Source organism: Heliangelus exortis, chromosome 13, assembly GCF_036169615.1.
Source record: "Heliangelus exortis chromosome 13, bHelExo1.hap1, whole genome shotgun sequence".
Taxonomy (NCBI): Eukaryota; Metazoa; Chordata; class Aves; order Apodiformes; family Trochilidae; genus Heliangelus; species Heliangelus exortis.
The window spans coordinates 5,174,607-5,194,981 of NC_092434.1; positions in this window are offsets into that span (position 1 = coordinate 5,174,607).

Genomic DNA, 20,375 nt, shown 5'->3' on the forward strand with positions numbered 1-20,375 from the left:
CAATTTTTGCTTTAATTTTATGGCTTTTTCATGGTTTTTTTAGAAGAATGATGCTTTGGGAGTAAAATTGGGGGTAGCACCAGAGGAATGGCATAAATTAATATCATCTCTATATTCCTTTAATTCCAAGCATCAGGTTTAAAAAATAAAAAGAAGAGCATGTTTCTTATCTGTGTAGTAGGCTCAGATCAGGTCAGACCACAAACCTGCTGGCTTCATTTGCTCACTGATACAATCAGAATTTTCACATCTAAGTGTTTTTTTAATCATTGTTTGAAAGAAAAACAGCAACAACCAAAAGGCAGTAGCTTCGGGTTGATGCTGAAGAGCAGAACAAGCGTAGTGATAAATTCCCAAAATAGTCAGCTGCCAAAACTATTGTATACTCAGGGACTTTCTGAGCCAGAGGATCATATGTGTGTTTAAAAGCCTTTATTAGATGTTTCTTCAATTAATTTGTTCAATCCCTCGCAAACTTTTGTGATCTACTATCATCCTGTGGCAAGCAATTTCATGAGGCAGTCAGTTAGTCTGATGATTGTGCTGTTCTTGTGTTTCTACAATGCATGGAAATTAACAAATCTGTTAGATTTTCCTGCCCATTATCTTAACAAAGGAAATTGCTCAGATATTGCTCAAAGCACTAGGCTAGGTTTTTGACTGATACAAAACAAACTCAATGGAACTAGAATAATTTATGAAATAGTATGATGTGATTGCTGTGCAAGACCAATCTTAAGTTTGAGATTGAAATAAATGCTGACAGTGGATGTAGCCTTTCTGGGCAAATTTTGCAGCCTGCAATCATGTTTTGAGGCAGCTATTGCCCTAGATCCTAGCTGACTGAAAACTTATCTCAGCACATGCCTTTTAGCCTCAAAGTTCTGCCTTCTGTCTTCAGCACATATGTCCCACCTATCTTGCTATCTCCCAGTTTTAATTGCTTTTAGTTCTGAATATCAGGTCATCTTTTCCTTTTATTTTCTCAGCAGACAGTTATTAATGGAAAAAATGTTCTTGGTGTCTGGCAGTGGGGTGGATCATATTCCAAATACAAATGATGACCTGGTTTTGGTATGTGATGTGGCAGTTTCCCACAACTCTTACTGTATTTCAGTAGCACTTAGCACCCTCACCTAACTTTTGCCCACAAATTGTTTCCCACTACAGGAGTGTTCATTTTCAGCATAAAAATATCCCTAAGAAAATGACAGATTACCCGCATTGCTGCTATTTAATGAACCAGACTTTCTAATGTAAAACAATCAGTGTGGTTTTTGGTTTGGCTCAGGGGTGGCTTACAATAAAATATTGAGTAGTAAAATGGTAGGTCAGAGTAATGCTAGAATAATACCAAATGGTGCATGCCTATCACATTTAATTCCTGTACTTGAAGGTTTGCTCTGTTTTAACTTGTAGCAGGACCTGTTTACTCCATTGGGAAATGTTGATTCCAGGTTTTCTATGTGTGTTGATTTTCAGAGGACTGAAATTGTAGCTTGTTTCTCATTTGTGATCATAACGTGTATTTTAGTTACGCATGGGCAGTTCATATGTTCAACTCCAGACACCTTAGGTAATGCTTGCTGTGGCAGACAGGATGGAGGGTTTCATGCTGCTTTGGATACCCACACTAACAGAGTGCTCAGTGGCAGTTCTTTAAGAGAACATGTAAATGATGGAATGCTGGCCCTCTCTTACTTGAGCTTATGAATGTCATCTACAGGGATTTCACAGAGCTTATTTCACCCATCAAATTCTTCTGGAAGGCACCAAACGCTGACCTAGGTGATGCTGCTGCAACATGTCATGTATGCCCTAAAATTCATGACCAACTCTCTGTATTGTTTCTGACTTGAAAACCTATTTTTTGTATTGAAAAAGGGCTTGGTCAGTAGTTTCATGTCCAGTCCTCAGAAGTACTAAGTACTTCCTGTTACTAAGATCCTTTCTGTTCTCTGAGTGCATGCTAATGCAGTTCAAACTGGTCTGAAATGTGCAAAACCCAGTCTTAAATTATAGCCTCCTCTTATCAATTAATGCCTTCTGGCAATGCCTTCAGGGTATTCATACAGCATCAGGTCTACATACCTCTTAAGGTATTGACAAGCCCTCTGGTTCTCACTTAACTGTTAGAAGTACCACCCTTTTGAAGCAACAATAAGGTGTGTCTGTCTCATTTCACAGATGAGCCATTCATAATATACCTTTTGTTAGTGATAATATTTTTAATTCTTCTAACTTCACTAACCTGGTCCACATTAGCTGTGACGATAATGAAAAGCATGTTTTGAAGATAACCATCCAGGTGGCAGAGTAAAATTTTGTTTATTATGAGCTGATAAATCAGCTATTATTTAATTTACACAACAACTGCAAAAGTAATTACTAGGATATATTGCTTATTTCTAATGAAGGTAGATTTCTAATGACAGCTACATTCCGAAGTTCTTACTCACAAAGCAATAACAAGAGCTTTGAAAATTTAGGGCAGCTTTAGAGGAACCATCTTGCAACAGCTGCCTTAAAGTCTAAGTTCTGATCAAAGTCAATCAGCAGGAGGCCCTAATTTTTTTTTCTTCTTCATATATATGTGCATTAGTAAGTGGAGGAAGGACAATAATTAAGTTAAATTATAGTCTGTGTGAGGACTAATGTATTATGCACATTGATGAAGGATGTAAATGCAAGAAAATAGTATGATTGTATTAATTGTTGAGCAAAAGTATTTACACTGCAACAAAGCTATAACAGAGCTAATATATGACTAGTTGGTGATTTGCAGAACATTTCTCATATTGTAAAAATATTAGGGGCATGGCCTCAAACATTAATAAGCATTTTCTATCTTTGCTCCACATCAAGTGAACTCACAAACTGTCTTGTTACTTCTTTCTCTGATGCTCAATAAGATTATAATACAGTAAAATACAAGGCCTTTGTGTCTTGCTGAGAATCACACAGGTGGAAAGGATGGTGAATAGAACACTATGCATTCTGAAATCAGTTCTTGGAGGAATGAATGGAGTATCAAAGGGACAAAAAAGCATTGTCTTGGGGAAGCTTCCCTGGAAATTAGGATGAGAAAATATCTCTGGCGAATGCAGGAAGGGTAAATGAATGTGGACTTGAACAATGAATGGACGAGATTATTTGAGTGAAGTGGGAGAGGAAATAAGAATACATAAAAGGACATACTTAGGTAGATCCAGTATAAATGGATTTAGTAGGAACTTCAGAACTTGAGTTCTTTCATCTCTTATCCCTCTTTTTTTGTCTAAATAAAGAATTCATAGATTGCCAAATACTTCAGACTGCCCACCTGCCCTACCTACGTGCAAACTCTTTCCCTTGACTTCAGTGGAAGTGGGATTATCTGTGTGTATTTAGTGTATAAGCACTGTAGAACTATGATGATTTAAATAGTTTTATGTCCAGGCTGACTCAATTGAGCCACTTCATCCTGTTCTGTGTTCATTGTATGTTTAAGTTTAGATGATTAACTGGACTCATCTCTGCTTTTCAGACTTTCAATGAAACATTCGTTTTTCTTTTGGAACACTTCCTGCACTGCACCTTATGGTATTTGTATCCTTGAGACCTCCTCACTTTTTAACTGTTTATGATAAATGTGATTCTGTCACTTCATAAAAATTCTGGTTTCATGTGATGTAGCAAAATGTCCCCAAGAGCACTTGTATCAGCAATGATACAGGTCTCTAACCATTCTGATTGTCATCATCAGACTCTACAGGGACTCCAAAGTAGGTTATTTTTGTGAAACTCATATTCGTTGCATTGCACAATGCATTGCACAATATTTTCCAAGGCACAAACAGCAAATGCTAGCTTGGCCTCCAGCTTTGCTTTTCTGAATGTCCTCAGCTCTGTTTTTTCCTCAGTGATGAACACAACTGCATAGTAAGGAACTACTTTTTATTCCGTGCAATATGGAACAAAATACCTTTTAGAAAGGACAATACAAATAGAGCACAGTACAACAAGCAGTAATCCTTGCCTCAGCTTAAGTCTCCGTTTTTTACAAGGGATGAGTTGGTGTCTATATGGTTTAATAGATAGGACAGTGAGCTAGGATACTGAGATTTATGTTCTTGTTCAGCTCAACCCTGCAGATAGGATTTTTTGTTCTGATTCCTTAAGATCCGTTAGGGCTTAAAGATGTAGAAAAAAGCCAGAGCATGATTTTTCCCTCCTGTCAAACACTGGTCTTCCAGTCTTTTTCCTAGTGATATGAAGGTAATTCTATATTTTTGAAAATGCATTACCTTAGATGAGACTTATCTCAACAGCTTTAAATGCCAAGAAATTTGTTGGGGAAGGATTGACTTTAAATGCCTTTATTTAATCTTCTGGAGGTTGATCATCTAAATCTTAAGTAGACACAGTAACATAGGTCTGTACTGTAAGTTTGTTAGAGAACTGCTGTTAGATGGACTGCTGTGGTACTGTGATTTTAAAAGGGTGCAAGCTCAGACTTTGATGTGATGTTTTTGATGTGAATGATAGTTGGAGCATCAGGGACCTCTGCCGAGACTTCAGTCATCGAAACTGTAAACAGCCCTAGTCAGCTGACATGTTTGCCATCTCTTCTCCTCATTCTCTAAAATCTGGAAGATACCACCCTGTCTCCCCTGGATGTCACTTTATTGACTGTGACAGTTACATCCATAACTGTCTTAGCACTGATCATTTGGACAGTTAATCTGGGTATGTAATACTGCAGGTTTTGTGATTTTGTCATATGGGGCTTGTTAGATGATTGTTTTTCCCTTACACAAGGGAAAAATTTGTTTTGTATATTAATGTTCATGTTTACAAAGATGTGTAATTTTAAAACTAAAGATTAATAGGTTTTGTTTGAGGGTTTTGGTGCATATCCAATCTAGATTCTAATAAAGTAGAGTAAGCCATGATGGCTGCAGTGTACTTATCTATGGATGATGATTTTCTAGCACAGCATATTTCAAACAGCTATTAAAATGCATAGTTTGTAACCTGAAGACTTTATACCATGAACTCATTAAAATCTCTTTCATCATTGTACTCATTAAATGATCTTTAAAAGGTCAGGCCCTGTTATCTTGATACAGTGACGTCAATGAGAGCATTACATGGCTGGGGCAAGCAATATTTGACTCTAAATCATCCCAACTAATAGGATAGATTGGTGTAAGAGCTGTTGAAAAAAACTTCTCCTAAGCTTAAGCTTATATTACTTGACAAGCCAATGCTTATACAAAGTCCAAAAAATTTAATGGAGAGGCTTCCAGTTGGGGCCATTGGGCATTTCTGTATTCCAAATAATGTAGAGGAATTCAGTGGCTTCAGTGAGCTATGCATACCTTGAAACCTCTATCAACATAGTTTTATTTTACCGCATTTCATGTAAGCATCTTTCAAATTATAGACAGCAGATTCCCTTTCTTAGCTGAAAACTTTTAAGAAACTTCTGACTCCAAGTTCCTTTTTCTTAGAACTGCAGAGTGTTTGGTGTGTGAAAGAGGCTACAGTGCACATGTTTTGTGAGGTGAATAGCGTATATTAATGTGAATGATTATGCAGTTGCTCTGCAGAGAACATTTTCTGTGGATTCAGCCTAATGAAACATATGCTTCCTATTATATCAAATACATTTTTTTATAATAACCATTTCAACATTATGAAAACGTTTAGATGTTTGCTTTATAATTTATATCTTTCTTTCAAATGTCACCTCTTAAAACTCATAATCATTTTATGAAAAAATATTTCAGCTCTTTTAACAATTATTGCACTCAGAAAACAAAGGAAAGTCAGTCATATGTATTGCATCCCAAACTGTTTGACCTCATTCAGAGCTAATAGTATATTTTTTACAAGATTGAAAAAAAAAATTAATAACATTCATCTACCACTCAATTCCATCATTCTTCCTTAATCATCTCCTGCAGCTGCTCTGTCTGTGTCTGCCATTCTGGCTTTTTCTTCCTGTAAAATGCTTTAGGAGCCTAGTATGCAGAAAAGGAATGAAGCACTTGAAGTCTGAAGTACACTCTGGCTTTCTTTTTCTGTGCAGTGCTTTCCCAGTGTGTTACGCAAGGCAGGAGTGAAGCACATGATGGAGCACTGCATGCAACCCTGTACTTCTTGGTTTGCTTTTAGGAAGAGTAATACCAGAGTCCTTTCGATTTCAGATAGGAGCTCCAGGAATACACATTTTGGACTTTATTCCCTCTCCCCCCCCCCCGACACGCTCTCCTTGCTTTATTTCATTAGAATTGCAGGACTTGGTTCTCATTTGCCTCAAAGTGCAAAGTGCCAGGACTTGACAATTTCCAGTCTTCTTTGAGTTCTGTGTTCATCACAGTTGACTGCAGAACAATTTTGAAGGAGGGAATTTTTTTAATTAATAAATTTAAAATATTTTGTTAGTTGTGTCACTTTTTTCCCCCTGGTTTGCATCCTTGTTTCTGGCACCTAAAAATGCTAAATACTCTCCCAGCTGTAAATTATGTATCTTTCATTTACTTTCTTATGATATCTAGAAGTGACTAGTAGTATGTATACAGACTTTGAAAAAGACACAAACTACTGAGATTAATCACTGTATTGTGGGTGTGGATTGACACTCTGTAAGGTGATGAGAAAAAACAGTGAATAGTCATGCCACATAAAATAGCTGAGAAATACTAGGGGGAGAGAGACCTTTCTCTTGCTAAGCTATGTGTTTCTTTACAAGCAAATCGATCACAATTACTTTGCTCATGCAGTTTGTTGATATTTCTTGTGCCAAAGTCTAATTCTGACTTTGGACCAAAAAAAAAAATAAATCTATACTTCTGATTTCCTTGAGATCCCTCGGATTTTCTTGAGGTATTTTAACACATAAAGTGTGACTGAAAAGGGAGATGCAGGAACTTCTGATTTCCTTGAGATCCTTCTGATTTTCTTGAGGTATTTTAACACATAAAGTGTGACTGAAAAGGGAGATGCAGGACAAAGGGCACTGGTCAGCACACCATAGGTGAGAAAGCAAACTGAGACAGAATGTAAATTAAAGCCCTCTTTCAGCAGAGAAATCTCACCAGTATAAACAAAGGTACAATAGCTATAGGCCTGTCTGGCATTTCTAAACCAGCTAACTGGGTAAAGAAATAACGTTTTTGCTGATAGATAGTTATATATATAATGCAGGGTGCTTACCTGTGCAAGGAGATCAGTATAAGGTATATGGATTTTTACTTTTGCCAAGTAACAGAAGTAGGAGCTTATCTGGAGTGAACTGTAACTCTGTTTTCTCTTGCTACCCAGGATTCTCTAGGCTTCTCTGTGACTGCAACTGTAATGCATTTTGTATGAGTACACCATTAAGACAGCTTTACACTGAAAAACGCTACTGGTTTGTGGATGATCCTCAATTCTGCTGTTACTCTACTCTGACACATTCACTGTTTGTTTCTCCAGCTATATGGGACTAACATTTTCATTTGGGCTAGGAACCTGTGCCCAAATAGGGACAGATACAGACATTTTTAGAGATCTCTGGCAATTTTTTTTTTTTTACTGTGCCCATGCTTGATTTTAATTACACATTCAATATGCTAACATGTGTTTGAAAATCACATTTGGTTTCCACTTGCCTCCCCAAGTGCCTAGCCACTGCTGAAAACATTTGGACATATTTGAAAATGAGACATAGAATGTGTATCGATGATCACAACCAATCAAGTTACCAAAATTTAATGAGTTTGTAAGCTGAAGTGATTTAAGCTATCATGTTTAACTTTACCACTGGGGATGACTAGGAGTACACCTAGTCCAGTTGTGAAACTCGGTTGATGAGCAGAGGCTTATTCCAAGTACTTGCAGTCATCACTGCACACCACAAAAGTGGCAGCTCTTATGCATGCTGTGACAGAGTTATATCAAAGCACAACATTTCTTCACCACTGCAATTGCAACCGACATGTAGCCTTCATAGCTGAATTCTGAGCTTTAGTGGCTAGAAGATGCTACACAAAATCAAGCCTTTTTCAGTTTGTTATGCATGAAATTTGTAGAATGGGATCTTACCCAAGTTTTTACATTTAGAAGTACTGATTGACTAAAGAAGAATTTTAATTGCCAGATACCTTGTTTTGATAATATTTGCAATATAATCACTTCAATAATTTTCCTGCTCTAGGGCAAATGTAAATCTTGGCTGTCCTACACCTTTTCTAGATATGACATGTGATGCTGAGATGTATTGCAGATTTTCAAAGTCTTCGAGGGCCAAAGCATTACAAAGCCCATATATATATTGCTTTCCTTTTCTGTTTTTAACTCTCATACTTCAAAGTAGTTTTCAACTTTTTTTTTGTTTACTTTGAAAAATCCTATTTGGTTGCTACTTCCTACCCACGTTGGTTCTATTGTGGGGACACTGATGTGCAAAGTCTAAGTGACTTGCTATTAGGGGCACAGTGATATTTATTGGCATGATGAGAAAATAAATGAAGAGTGAGTCTAAGGAATTTCCTGAATTAAATCTCTTTATCTGTTAATACAAACATGGATAATGTATCATTCTATCTGTAACTTTTTCAAGTTTTTGCTTTGATTTTCTTTTAGCCATGTACCCCATTTGCACACAGCCCCTGTAGGAAAGCTTCTGCCCAATTAACCAATATAATCACTAAAGGTACCTAGGATAAGGCTCAGCTTTCACGTCAGCTTCTGTTCCCGCAGTGGGCAGCAGGAGGCATTAAGTAAGCTGTCTTCTTGATTCTTAGACTAAATCTGTGCTCTCCCTAGGTCTTGTGGTGCTCAGAACAGCTAGAAGGAGTTGCACAAGATGTTTAATACACAGTATGCTAGTGAGAGGTAGCTGTGGTTGTAAAAGTAATATCTCCCTCCCCAAAACTTGTCCTTTTTCTCTTCTGCAAGTTTTGGCTATGCCATCTTTATTCCAGGAGGGAGATTATTTTTATGCAGACTCTTCAGTGCCCATTTTCAGCTATGGGACTGATTTCTGAAGCTGTCTCTAAGGGATGTAATTGTCTTTTGCAAGAACAAGCATCAAGAGCTGAAGAATAACAAGTACATTTTTGAAAAATTAAACATTTTTAAATGTCAGCCTAATTAAATGGTATAGTGAAAGAGAGATGACAACTTTTGGCATGGAGCTTTACATACTCTGTGGGTTTACACAGAAAGCCAAGAGGATTGGACATTTCCCTGTGTTGAAGGTTTTCATAGTCCTGCCTTCTCCAAACCTTCCATCCTGTGTCTGTTCTTGTGGGGCTTCAAAACCCTTTCTTATAAGGAATTTGTTTCACCTTGCAAAAAGATGTTATATTTTTAGTGAATTTTTGTGCATTTTTGTTATGGACCTTGCAATATCTCAAAGAGCATTCTAATCCTTATATGCATTAATGCATTAGTATAGTGCTAAACACTGGATTGCAAGGTACTTGAAAATAGACTCTCTGAAGAAATAAAGAAAATATTATTCTTGAAAAAAGTGAGGCCCCCTAAAACTTTTTGTGATACAGTTTTAATAGCTATCTGAAATCCATGTTTTGAAAATCCTTTTTTTTTTTTTTTCTGAACTTTTTAAAGTGCTTTGTGAAAAATAGTAAATAAGATTCAGGGGAAGCCAGTGTATTCTCTGCCGTATATATTCTCTGTGAAAGTCTGTATGAAAAGTAATAAAAATAATATGGAATTTCACTTCACCGTTTGCTGAAAGATTGTGACATGTTTGGCAAATATTAATAATGGTTCCCAAGACTTTGTGGAAAAGGTGGCACTAATATCCCCCATTATCCTGCTTCACATTGTAAGCAAATGTAAGTAGAAAGAAGTTGGGCCAATTCCAAGCTTGTACAAAGCATGAGCTGGAATCTTGAGACCAGATTTATCCTCCGTTTGAATTACATCAGAATAAATTTGGCTTTCAGCTTATTCTTGGTTTTGACTTGAGACTCTGGAAATGTTGAATTGCTGGAAATGTTTTCAAGTCTGGGGCTCAGTAATCACTACTCTAATAATTTACACAGTTGAGAGGGTTCTATATAAAGACAGTTAAAATTCTTGCATATATTAAACTTGCATAGAAGCAGTCCCAAACAAAGCAGGCTGTTAGTTTATCAGTTAAGGATGATAATGTCAACTGCTGTGCATAGACAGTATACTTGCTAATATCTGCTCTGAAGGGCATGGGTAGATGTTATAATTTGGTTAAATGAAGACTGGAAAATCAATCCACATAAAGGCCTTTTCTTCAACTATCTATTCCTAATGTGATCTTAATTTATGAAATTCAATAGTCCCACAAGAAAACAAGTCTTTGTTATTTCTATGTATACATCCTATAGGAAGGATTGTATTGCTGTAGAGGGTAAAAACTGTACCAACAGACAATGTTACGCAGCCAAACTGTTCATTACTTATCTATGGCCCAACATCTAACATTTGATGAATGAGTTTACAGCAAAATAAGGTTACTGGAGCTTGTTCAATTGTTTCATGTGGTTAGGACAGCTGTAGGCAATCTGTATTGCCTTTTCTGCTATTAGAAATGTATACATGTTTAGGCAGTATACATTTCATTTATGATCTGCCAGCAAATATATTAAAACTGAAGATCACTGTATGAATATTCCTCTATGAATGCTTACAGCACAAGAGGAATTTCCCAAGTCTAAAAGCAACCACAGTAATTTCATTTGAACATCTCATGTAAATGAACTCGGTCTGTCTTGAATGCGTTTTCTCCATGTACACTCTCTAACAAGAGAGGTCACCTGGTATAGATTACTTAGCCTGATCTGCTCTTAAAGTCCAAACAATGTCTTTACATTTCTTGTGTCAACACATGTAAAAACTCTGTTTTCTTAAAGCATTGATTCAGGGCTTTGAATTTTACCCTTAAAAAAAAACAAGATTATTCACCCAGAACCAAGTATCACAGTTCCTGCACTCCCATGGTACTAAATAGAAATAAGAGTAGTCTGAGGTTGAGTCGTATAACATTCAAATAGATGTGAATCTTAGCACAAGGAATCAAACTGTCTGTTTTGCCCATCCTCCTTCAGTTCCCCAAAAGAGGTTTTCCAGACCTATGCTGATTCTTTAAGTTCTGCCTCTCTCTCACTTTGCTTCTGTTGTCAATTATTTTGTCTTTGTCAGCTGTTTAAACAGAATCTAAAAATACATTAAAACATCCACTTGCAAACCTTTCTGCCCAGAAGGAGCCAGGAGGTTTCTGGTGATGCTAGCTCATCAGTTATTCCAGACCAAGGAATGAACCTCCATCTTTTCTTCCTGTCCAGGAATACAGCTAAGAACATAATCAGACAGACATGTGAGTACAGAGGGCTTCTGACTTACATGGATATAAATGGACAGAACTGTTTAATTCAAGAAGCTTTATCTATGACTTCCTCAAAGATTTAGCCAAGTTGAACTTTCTTGGAATTTTAAGGATTTGCTAAGGACAGAAAAAAGTTATTTTCACCCATTTCTGGTGAGCCTCTAATCGAAACAGAACTTGTTCTAAAAACATTATTTATGAATTATTGTCTGTCTCAGGACTCACAAGAAACTACTTTGAAATCCAGAGAGTTCAGGATACTGAAAAAGAATCATTAACCTGTGCCACCTTGAGGTGTGGTTTTAATTGCAATCCAGAAGATGGTACAGAAGGAAAAAAAGCTACAGTTAGTGTGCCAGAGCTGTCCATAGAGCCTGCTTTGTTTGCCTGCAGGGCTCAACACTACTGCATTCCACATGCCTCTATGTTTTGTACTAACAGTTAAATGAATGCATTATGTTTGTTTATATTTAGCTCTTAGTGGTATATAGCATATATGTTTCTATAAAGATAGCAATTAGAAAACCATACCACTTGTGTTGTGCACTAACCTTAAAATTTTGTGATTTCTCCTGTTGTGCAAAATAACCATCATTATATATGCACTTCCTTCTCTGTAAAAAACCCAGAATTCACCTGACAAATGAAACCTCAGGCACACATTTACACTTTGAAACCCATGCAACTACTTGTTTGCTTACCACTAAGTATAAATTCAAATATTCTGGGGACTTTGAAGTTACTTCACAACATGTATATTCACACAATGGCTGAACTGTGCTTAGCCTTGGTTAACTCTAATTCACTGTGCCTCATGTTGCTGTAGAAGGTTTCAACTGTTGAATGCTGTTGAAACAAATAAACAAGAATTCTTTTGGCATCTTCAGAATAATTAGCAGGAATGACACAAGCAGGGGAAAGTTAAAGGCATTTATTTTCTTAAGTCCCACAATCTGGTGTGAGATGCTGTATTTCACCACCCCTCTTAGTTTGAAGTTGAAGACTGCAGGAGCAAAAAACATGTTTTAGTGATGTCAGTCGTCATTACTATTTTCTTTTTGAAAATATAGTGCATACCAAACCAACACAGGGAAAATAGAAACACTGAAGGTCATGACCCAGGAGCCCATTCCCTCTGCATGGCAGGATGTGCATCTTACATGTGAGCTAGTGACTTCCTAATGCTGTTGTATTCCTGACTGCGTGGAATTTCATGCATATACCTACTCCTGTTGCTTAAATTTATGTTGTCCATATTATAATAGAGGTTGCCTGCAGCTGGGTGACAAAATAGACAAGGAGGTATTAGACCCTGTCAGAAGTCTGGAACCCACTTCTTTTCTGGAACCCACATCCCTCCTCAGGTGAACTCAGAACCAAAGTGATATTGGCTTTCACAAGAGCTTGCACTCCAAGAGCACTTAGGTGATGCCAAGTGACCACAGAAAGGGTCAAAGACAGTTTTCCATGTTCTTAGCGGAGTATATTAAGAAGCCTAAAAAAACATATAGCTGTATTTATACTGAGTTACTTTTTGGGTAACTACTGTGGGGAAAAAGTTTGATGCATGCAGGCTGCATTATCTGTATCTTCAGTTTGCCACCTTTATTTTTTTTCACTTTTACTTTTTTGATTTACTTCCAAGTTGATTTGTATACAGTATTTCAGCATGTTTAGTATATTCCATCTTGATGGACTGGACATTCATTTGACATGCACTGAAAGTTTATCTAAGATAATATATATTTCAAGACAGATTTTGAAGACTTAAGGACTCTAGATCACAGCAACAATCTTATCTAAACCTGAGTCCAATGGAAATCAAGCAGAAACCTGCATGGAGCTGGACTTGCTAATGGTACCAGTTTCTAAATCCTGCTAAGTTGAAAAAAACCTGATCAGTTTGTACAAGAGTTTAAACCAAATACAGACTGTTATCATTTGCAGTCATCTGGAAAGGAAAATGCTCTTAATGCAATGCCAGTAAAGGATATTCCCTTAAGTTTTCTTGCTCCAGGTTATTGTAGCTTGTTTACATTCCCCAAAGAAACTGTGTATGAAGTCTTTCACACACAGAAGCAGACCTTCAGAGAAGTTTGAGATAAAACTTATATTGTTAGAATATTTTGATGTGTTTTGCTAAAGCTTAACATTTTAATCATAACAGCTCCCCTATCCTGCTTCCTTTTTGTCTTCCATGTACTACTCAATGTACGAAGTATTAGACTTCTAAGGCATTTATACTGTGAAAGTCAAAAGAAAACTATCCAGCAGGTCAAGACTTGGAAAACAGTAGCAAACACCTGCTGCTTCTACATATGGATAGATTTTTCACTTAAGTGGACATCACTTAGCTGAAAATCAAAGCACCCATGGAAAGCGTATTAAAGCAGTTAAAACCAGAAAAGCTCATACAAATGTTTTATGAGAAAGCATGTAGCTTAAAGTGTTGAACTTTCACAGATAAATGTGCAGAATTAGTTAGTTATTTTGTCTCTTTCATTTGCTAATCAATTTTCCCCACTACCAGCCTATGACAACTAGTAGGCCTGCACATTTGTTTCATATGGTCAAAGAATGTTTAACCCCCTACTGACCCTCTAATGTTTGCTCTCCTTCCCTCAAGGCACAGATGACTTTAAAGTAGAAAACCGATGAATGGAAAGAATTAATCTCTTGGGAGCTTTTGTCATGAAAGCTTGAAAAGGGATCAGAACAATCTGACATGTTGACAGCTGAAGTCAAGAAGAGAATTATGATATAATACAGCAAGTAAAAAACTTTATTTGCCACTGTATCCAAAAGGCAAAGTATACACACTGCCTTATTTCTTTTATGTGCTCTTGCTGCTGGTAACAACAGTAAATTCTAAGCTGGAACCCCTTGAAAAACTAGAAGAGCATTGATGGTTGCTTTTTAAGAATCAATTGTTGAGCTCCTCAAAGATGAGTGTAACATGTAAATGAGATTCTTCTGACCCTTGGGTTTCATCCTTTTTATAGTCTTTGGTTCCTGTTAATGTTCTGGACAGTTTTTGTTCATGCTTCTAACTAGCTCACTTTGAAAGTTGTGAAGCTTTGGCTTGATAGATTTAAATATTTCTCCCCGAGTACAGCCTTTGCCAAAGCTATGTCAACAATGTCATTGTTTGCTGTATCAGTGCTCAGATACCTTTTCAGATATTTTAATTGTTGATTTGAATTAGTGATTTTCCCAGCAATTCTGAAAGTAATAAAGACTAGGGTGGGTTTTTAGCTTAAACAGCAAGGAAGAGAAAGTTTGTGTGCTTTTGCATTCAAAGATGACAGCCATATTCTTTCCTGTTGTCTTCATTCTAAGCTCTTGGAATGGCCATTTCATCAAGCAGAAAGGCATTGAAAAACTTCAGCAAAAAATAACACATTTTCAGCCTTCGTGTGCTTTTTCCTGTTCATTCTGCCCATCATGGAGAGGCAGGCATAGCTACATCTCAGCAGCTACTGAACTGTGATCCCAGCCCCAGATTTATTTTCACAGCAGTATTCTACATCTCTAGCTGACTTTCTGATTAGCATAATTTTAGGAGTCTCCTGAGCTCCCAAGGAGCTTTGCCAGCAAGGGCAAACTGAGAGGCATTGCTTTGAGTTTCCAAATTATCTTACAGTGAGACGACAAGAAGTTTTGCTTGTAATTCTGTTGAAAGATTTTCTATGTGCAGTCGACGATGTGAGAATAGAGCCTATATTATATTAACGCAGGAAAGCCTGGTGCCACAGTGAACTGTGGAGCCTGTGAAGCTCCACGTCTGCATTGTGTGACCAGAACCGCACATGCCAGAACAGACGGGGGCAACAGTGCCTGCTGCGTGCATGTGGGAGAGAGCAGGGGGCAGGTTAGGAGCCTGTTACTGACTCCTCCAAATCTGCCTCTGGGCTCATGTTATTGCATGTTACTGCTGGCCTTCTGGAAATGAAAGAATTATCGGTAATATATTGCAAAATACACGGAACTTTGTTTTTTTTCCGCTTACTTTCACAAGTGCTGTGCAAGGGGTGCTGGGGTCTCCCCGAGTCCTGGGGAAGCCCGGGGGTGCAGGGCCGTCTGTCGCAGTGGCCAGCAGGTGTCCCCATTGTCCCAACCTAACCCGGCAGACAACGTATTTAGCTTAATCTAATTAAGTTTAAACCCTACTTAACAATAGGATTTAAGCAGCTCACGGTGAAAGAAGAAAGTTCGAAGTGCTCACATTTCTGCTCAGTTATGCCTTCAGCTGACACTGGTTATCTTACCAAGCTAAGCAATGGTACAAATAGCTGATGAAGGGGAGCACCTTGGAGAAGGGAACAATGGAGTGTGGACAGCGAACATCCCAGTTCAATACTAGGCTGAATCTGAAGACTAAAACATCCTTGAATATGTGTATAAAGGCATATGCTTTAGGGAAAATCTGAAACCAATTAAAATGGGATAAGCTTTTTAATTTTCATGTTTCAGCTGGAAAGAGTCCAGAGTTCATCAGTTGAAATCTTTGAATTTTCTGGATGGAAATGACAAATTTTTACCTTCTAAAACTGTCGAAGAGATGATATGTGTCTGCTTTTGAAGTACAATTTAGCAACAGTTCTCTAACTTGGCTCTTTTTGAGAAGCTAATCATATAGATCTAGATGAATACACTGCAATCATCATGAAGAAAGGGACAGGTGGCAATTAAATGTGAATACTGGACTGTAAAACAAACAAACAAAAAACTAAAAAACTTTGCATTGTGTTGAAGACTAAGATAGCAAAGTCAAAATTATAAAGTTTTACAGAGTAGAAAAACCCTCTCTGCTAGCTGCTAAACATGCAAAAGTCTTGTTAGATGTATGGCAACTCATATAAACTCCTAGTATACCAGACAGCATTTGCAGCAATTGTGAGAAAACAGTTAGCACAGCTATGTGGGCAAAAGTCATGGGCCCATTTGGCTGTTATGGAGAGAACTTGAGAGAGTCTCTGTGAGTCTCTGAGTCCTAGACCTGGTTCTGTGTGAGCTGTTAGTCCAGTTTTTCCTTCTGAGGACTGAAGAGTATTCAGCAAGAGAACCTTGGGGTTCTAGTCACTGTACTGAAGTACATTTGCAGTATGACCTACAGAGTTCAACAACAGGAAACATTTTTTGGAAGCCAGCTTAAAACTGGCAAGTTTAAGAGCAAGAGGAACAGAAACTCTGATTCAGCCTATCTGGTGAAGGTTGAATGACTGAATGCAGTTCTCAATCCATTGAAAGAGCTGTTTTATGCAGAGAAGTGGAAGTGTTACCAAAAAACCCACATGCACAAAGATTAATCAGCCATTCTTGACTAACAACCCTCTGAAATCTGTGATTCTAAGGCCTTTCGAGAGCCTTGCAACTCCTTTTGTTTCAGCTAAGAACTAAGCTATCTGCAGTAGGTGGATGATAACTTTAGTCCTCCTTTACCCATTTTTTGAAGCATAATTAGATAGTCATTTTTGGTCCTCTACTATCTGTGGAGATTCCTCTGAGTTTAGTGAAAACAGAGGCTTTAGGAGAAAAGAGCCTGTAAGTTTAATCGAGGTGAGGTTAATAAATCGAAAACTTAATGTCTACAAAAAGTTGGTGGATTCTGTTCAGGTATTTAGTTACTCCTACATATTATTCCAGTATTATGCATTTTAAGTGTAACAAGCAGTAAGAGGAAAAGTTATTTCATCTGATCCTTTGCCTCTTGAGGGCACAAAGTTTTTGAAAAGACCCTGAGTGGCTAACATAGTCTAGTGGTTTTTGTAAACGTGGTTGTTTTTTCATAACCCATCTCTTTAATGAGATGCTTCAGTAGATCTTTACAAGGAGAAGGCCTAAGGTTAGAATTGTGGCTTTAAGACACAAAGAGTCAAATTCTGTTCTATATTATTGCTTGTAGCTTTATCTAAGCATCATGAGTATTTTGAGTTTTATCTTGGATATATTGCTGCCTAAAATGGTTTCAAAACAAGCATTTAACTGTGATAAACATCTAGTCTGAGGAAAAAAAAAGAAATAGGCAAAAGCATATGATTAAAGCTGATCCTTTGGACATACACACCTCTTACTTGGGTGTATATCGGTCTTCTAATAAATTGAATGGGAGTTGTACAGCATGTGGAATGCTGGGTTCTCATATAGCAATAATATGGGAACATATAGAACAGATTTAAAATTAAATCTAGTTATGCTGACTTCAGAAATGAATACAGATGTCTTGAATCTTTTTCTTTCAGCTGCAGATAGTATTAACTTGCACATTCATAGTCTTTACACTGAACTGATTTCAATGAAACAAATTTTTGAAGACCTTTGTTGAGCTTAATAACATTTTCTGCAATTCACAGGTTAAGTGCAGTATTTTTCACAGAATGAAAACTTGTACTTCAAATGGGTAATATGCATAACATAAACATTTGTCATGATGAAAGATCCTTAAAAACCTGGAGGTGAAGTTCTTGAGATTCACTGGAGCATACATTTGGCTTCTAAAATGATGCTAGCTACCATGCTTCTGAGTTTCCTTAATGGCTTGAAGTGGTTAAGCTCAGGGTTGATCACATGTAAAGATAAAGAATAGGAATGCACATACACTGATATTTACATTTTTATGTGCAGAGTTCATGTATTTGCAGCTTAGTAAGAATGTGTGCATTTACCACAGTTTTAGGTAAGAACACTGTGATCAAACTGGAGTTACTAAGATCAGATATTGGTCAATAGTATTTGGCTTTCACTATTTGTTGACGAGATTAAAACAGGAATTTATTTTTATTAGCTACAGCTAAGCCAGTAAGCTAAATATAAATTGAGTTGACATTTACTGATATTTTGGGATAGCTGAAGCATAATTTAATAGCAACCAAATGCTAAAAATATCTAGTGGTTTATGGTCATGTTAATGAAAAACTACGTATCAATGCCTGGAAGGTATATTACACAAATTATGTCTCTTATGTTTTAAGCAGAACTTTTCGTTTCTTGTATTAGCACTAAAATGATACTGACAAGTTCTGCTTTTCTTCCAGAATTACTTAATATGTCTCTTCTTAACTAGTTGCAGTATGTATGAATCACATACTTTGGTCCCTAACTTCTGGAGTTCAGGCCATCATCTGTTATATTATCCTTCCCGTTTGAGTGCATTTGGCAAAGAAAATGAGCACTGCAAGTAAGAAAGTGATCCATTTTCTTTTTCCACTACTCTGACCTTTACTTCAGTTGTATCATTCTCATTCTATCAGGTGAGATCATTATTACATGTCTTGTCCTGGACAGTTATTCTCATTTGGGGTGTGTAGGTTTTGAAGCAATCAATTGGAGGTCAGATTTGGTCAGGGTGGGACCCTTTCCAAATTACTTCTGGAAAAGGTGGGACCAGTTCCTGAAGCAACATTCTGTGAGTGGAAAAAATTATTTGGTGAAAAGCTGTAACATTTCATGGCTCTTTTATAAGGCAGCACTATGTAAGAAAGCCTGAGAAGAGTCAAACTAAAAGGTAGAAAGTGAACAAATGTCTTAATGGGAATTCATCAGAGATAGCTCTTACTTTGAATATTAAGTTAAAGTAAGTATGAATTTCTTCTCAACACAATGAGTTTCTGATGATATGATCAGAATTATTAGTCCCTTATGGAGACTGTGTTAAATTATTCTTTACCAAATGGGACTAAATCATTGTAGTGGAAGTTTGACATCAAACCAAGCTCTGAGTCTGCCTTTTGCTTCTGGAAATCCATCTTGATCAATAGCTCAAACCTTAATTAAACTAAATATAACATAAGAAGAAGCCAATTTAAAGCAATTTATTTTGCTTTGTCTTTATTATTTGCAGGACATAACTTGCTGTACTTCAGCAGCAAACACCAATCCAGACAGAGAATGGGAGGTACCTAAGTTTAGAACAAGTGTAGGACTATAAATTATGGAGGACACACTTGCCTGTGTGAGAGGCAATTTTAAAGGTTTAAGTTTTCTGAAACAGGAGAATTACTGAAATAATAACTTAAGTGAGTGCCCTTTCACTAGAGACTAGTAGTTACTTGTAATTGTGTTGCATATACACTTTAGACGTTGACCTCATGTCTCAGACATTCAGCATACCAAAAGCTTGGTTGCTTAGCAGTGAATGCTAAGTGACATATTAAGTTCAACCAAATGTCAGTCATTGCAATGATGTAATGTTGTCCAAAACCCATTAATTACTTTGAAAATTCCCACAGTAACTGAAAATCTCAGATTATCTGCCTCAATTAATGGGAGCCCTGTAATTGAATGATGGATCCCATGCTGTTATTTTGTACCCCATGTACTTTACATACATACATTTTGATAGGGAAACGAAGGTGGTAAATACGGGTTGTAGAATCGTAACCCACTTTAATGTCTTTATTAAGTATATCCCACTAAGAAGAAATGTGAAAGTTTATATTCTCCACAGTACACCTTAGAAAATAATACCCTGCATGAGTGATACGCAAAGATTTTGGAATTACATTGGTAAGAGTTGGAGAGTCTGTGCTAAAATCTCTCTCATTCCTGTTTTGCCAACGTTCAAGATTCCAGGGGAGAGAAAAGGAGGTTAAGTTAATTTTTCTAATGTTAGAAACCTACTATTTGAAGTATCATTTTTCTTTTTTTTTTCTCCTCTGTCATGAATGTAGAAATGTAGTAAGTCATAAATTTTTAAAGTATGTTTGTGCACCATGTTACCAGGCTGCAGTTAAATTTCAAAACAGTAAATGTAAGTGCTTGGGGCTTCCTGCATTTGTCAGCCAAGTGCTGGGAGATGAGATCTGCTTTCACAATGACAAGCAATTATAGGAGGACCCTGTTACCCTCAGGTGCTGTTTGCTGGGAGAACAGAACACTATGGGGTGGTGTCAACAGCCAGTCTGCTCAACTATACTTGCTTGCAAGTAATTAGCAGTGAGTGTATTTTGTGTCATTTGTTTTCGGTGCTGCTGTATTTTATAGGGTAGAATCTACAGCAGAAGAATAAAACTCCACA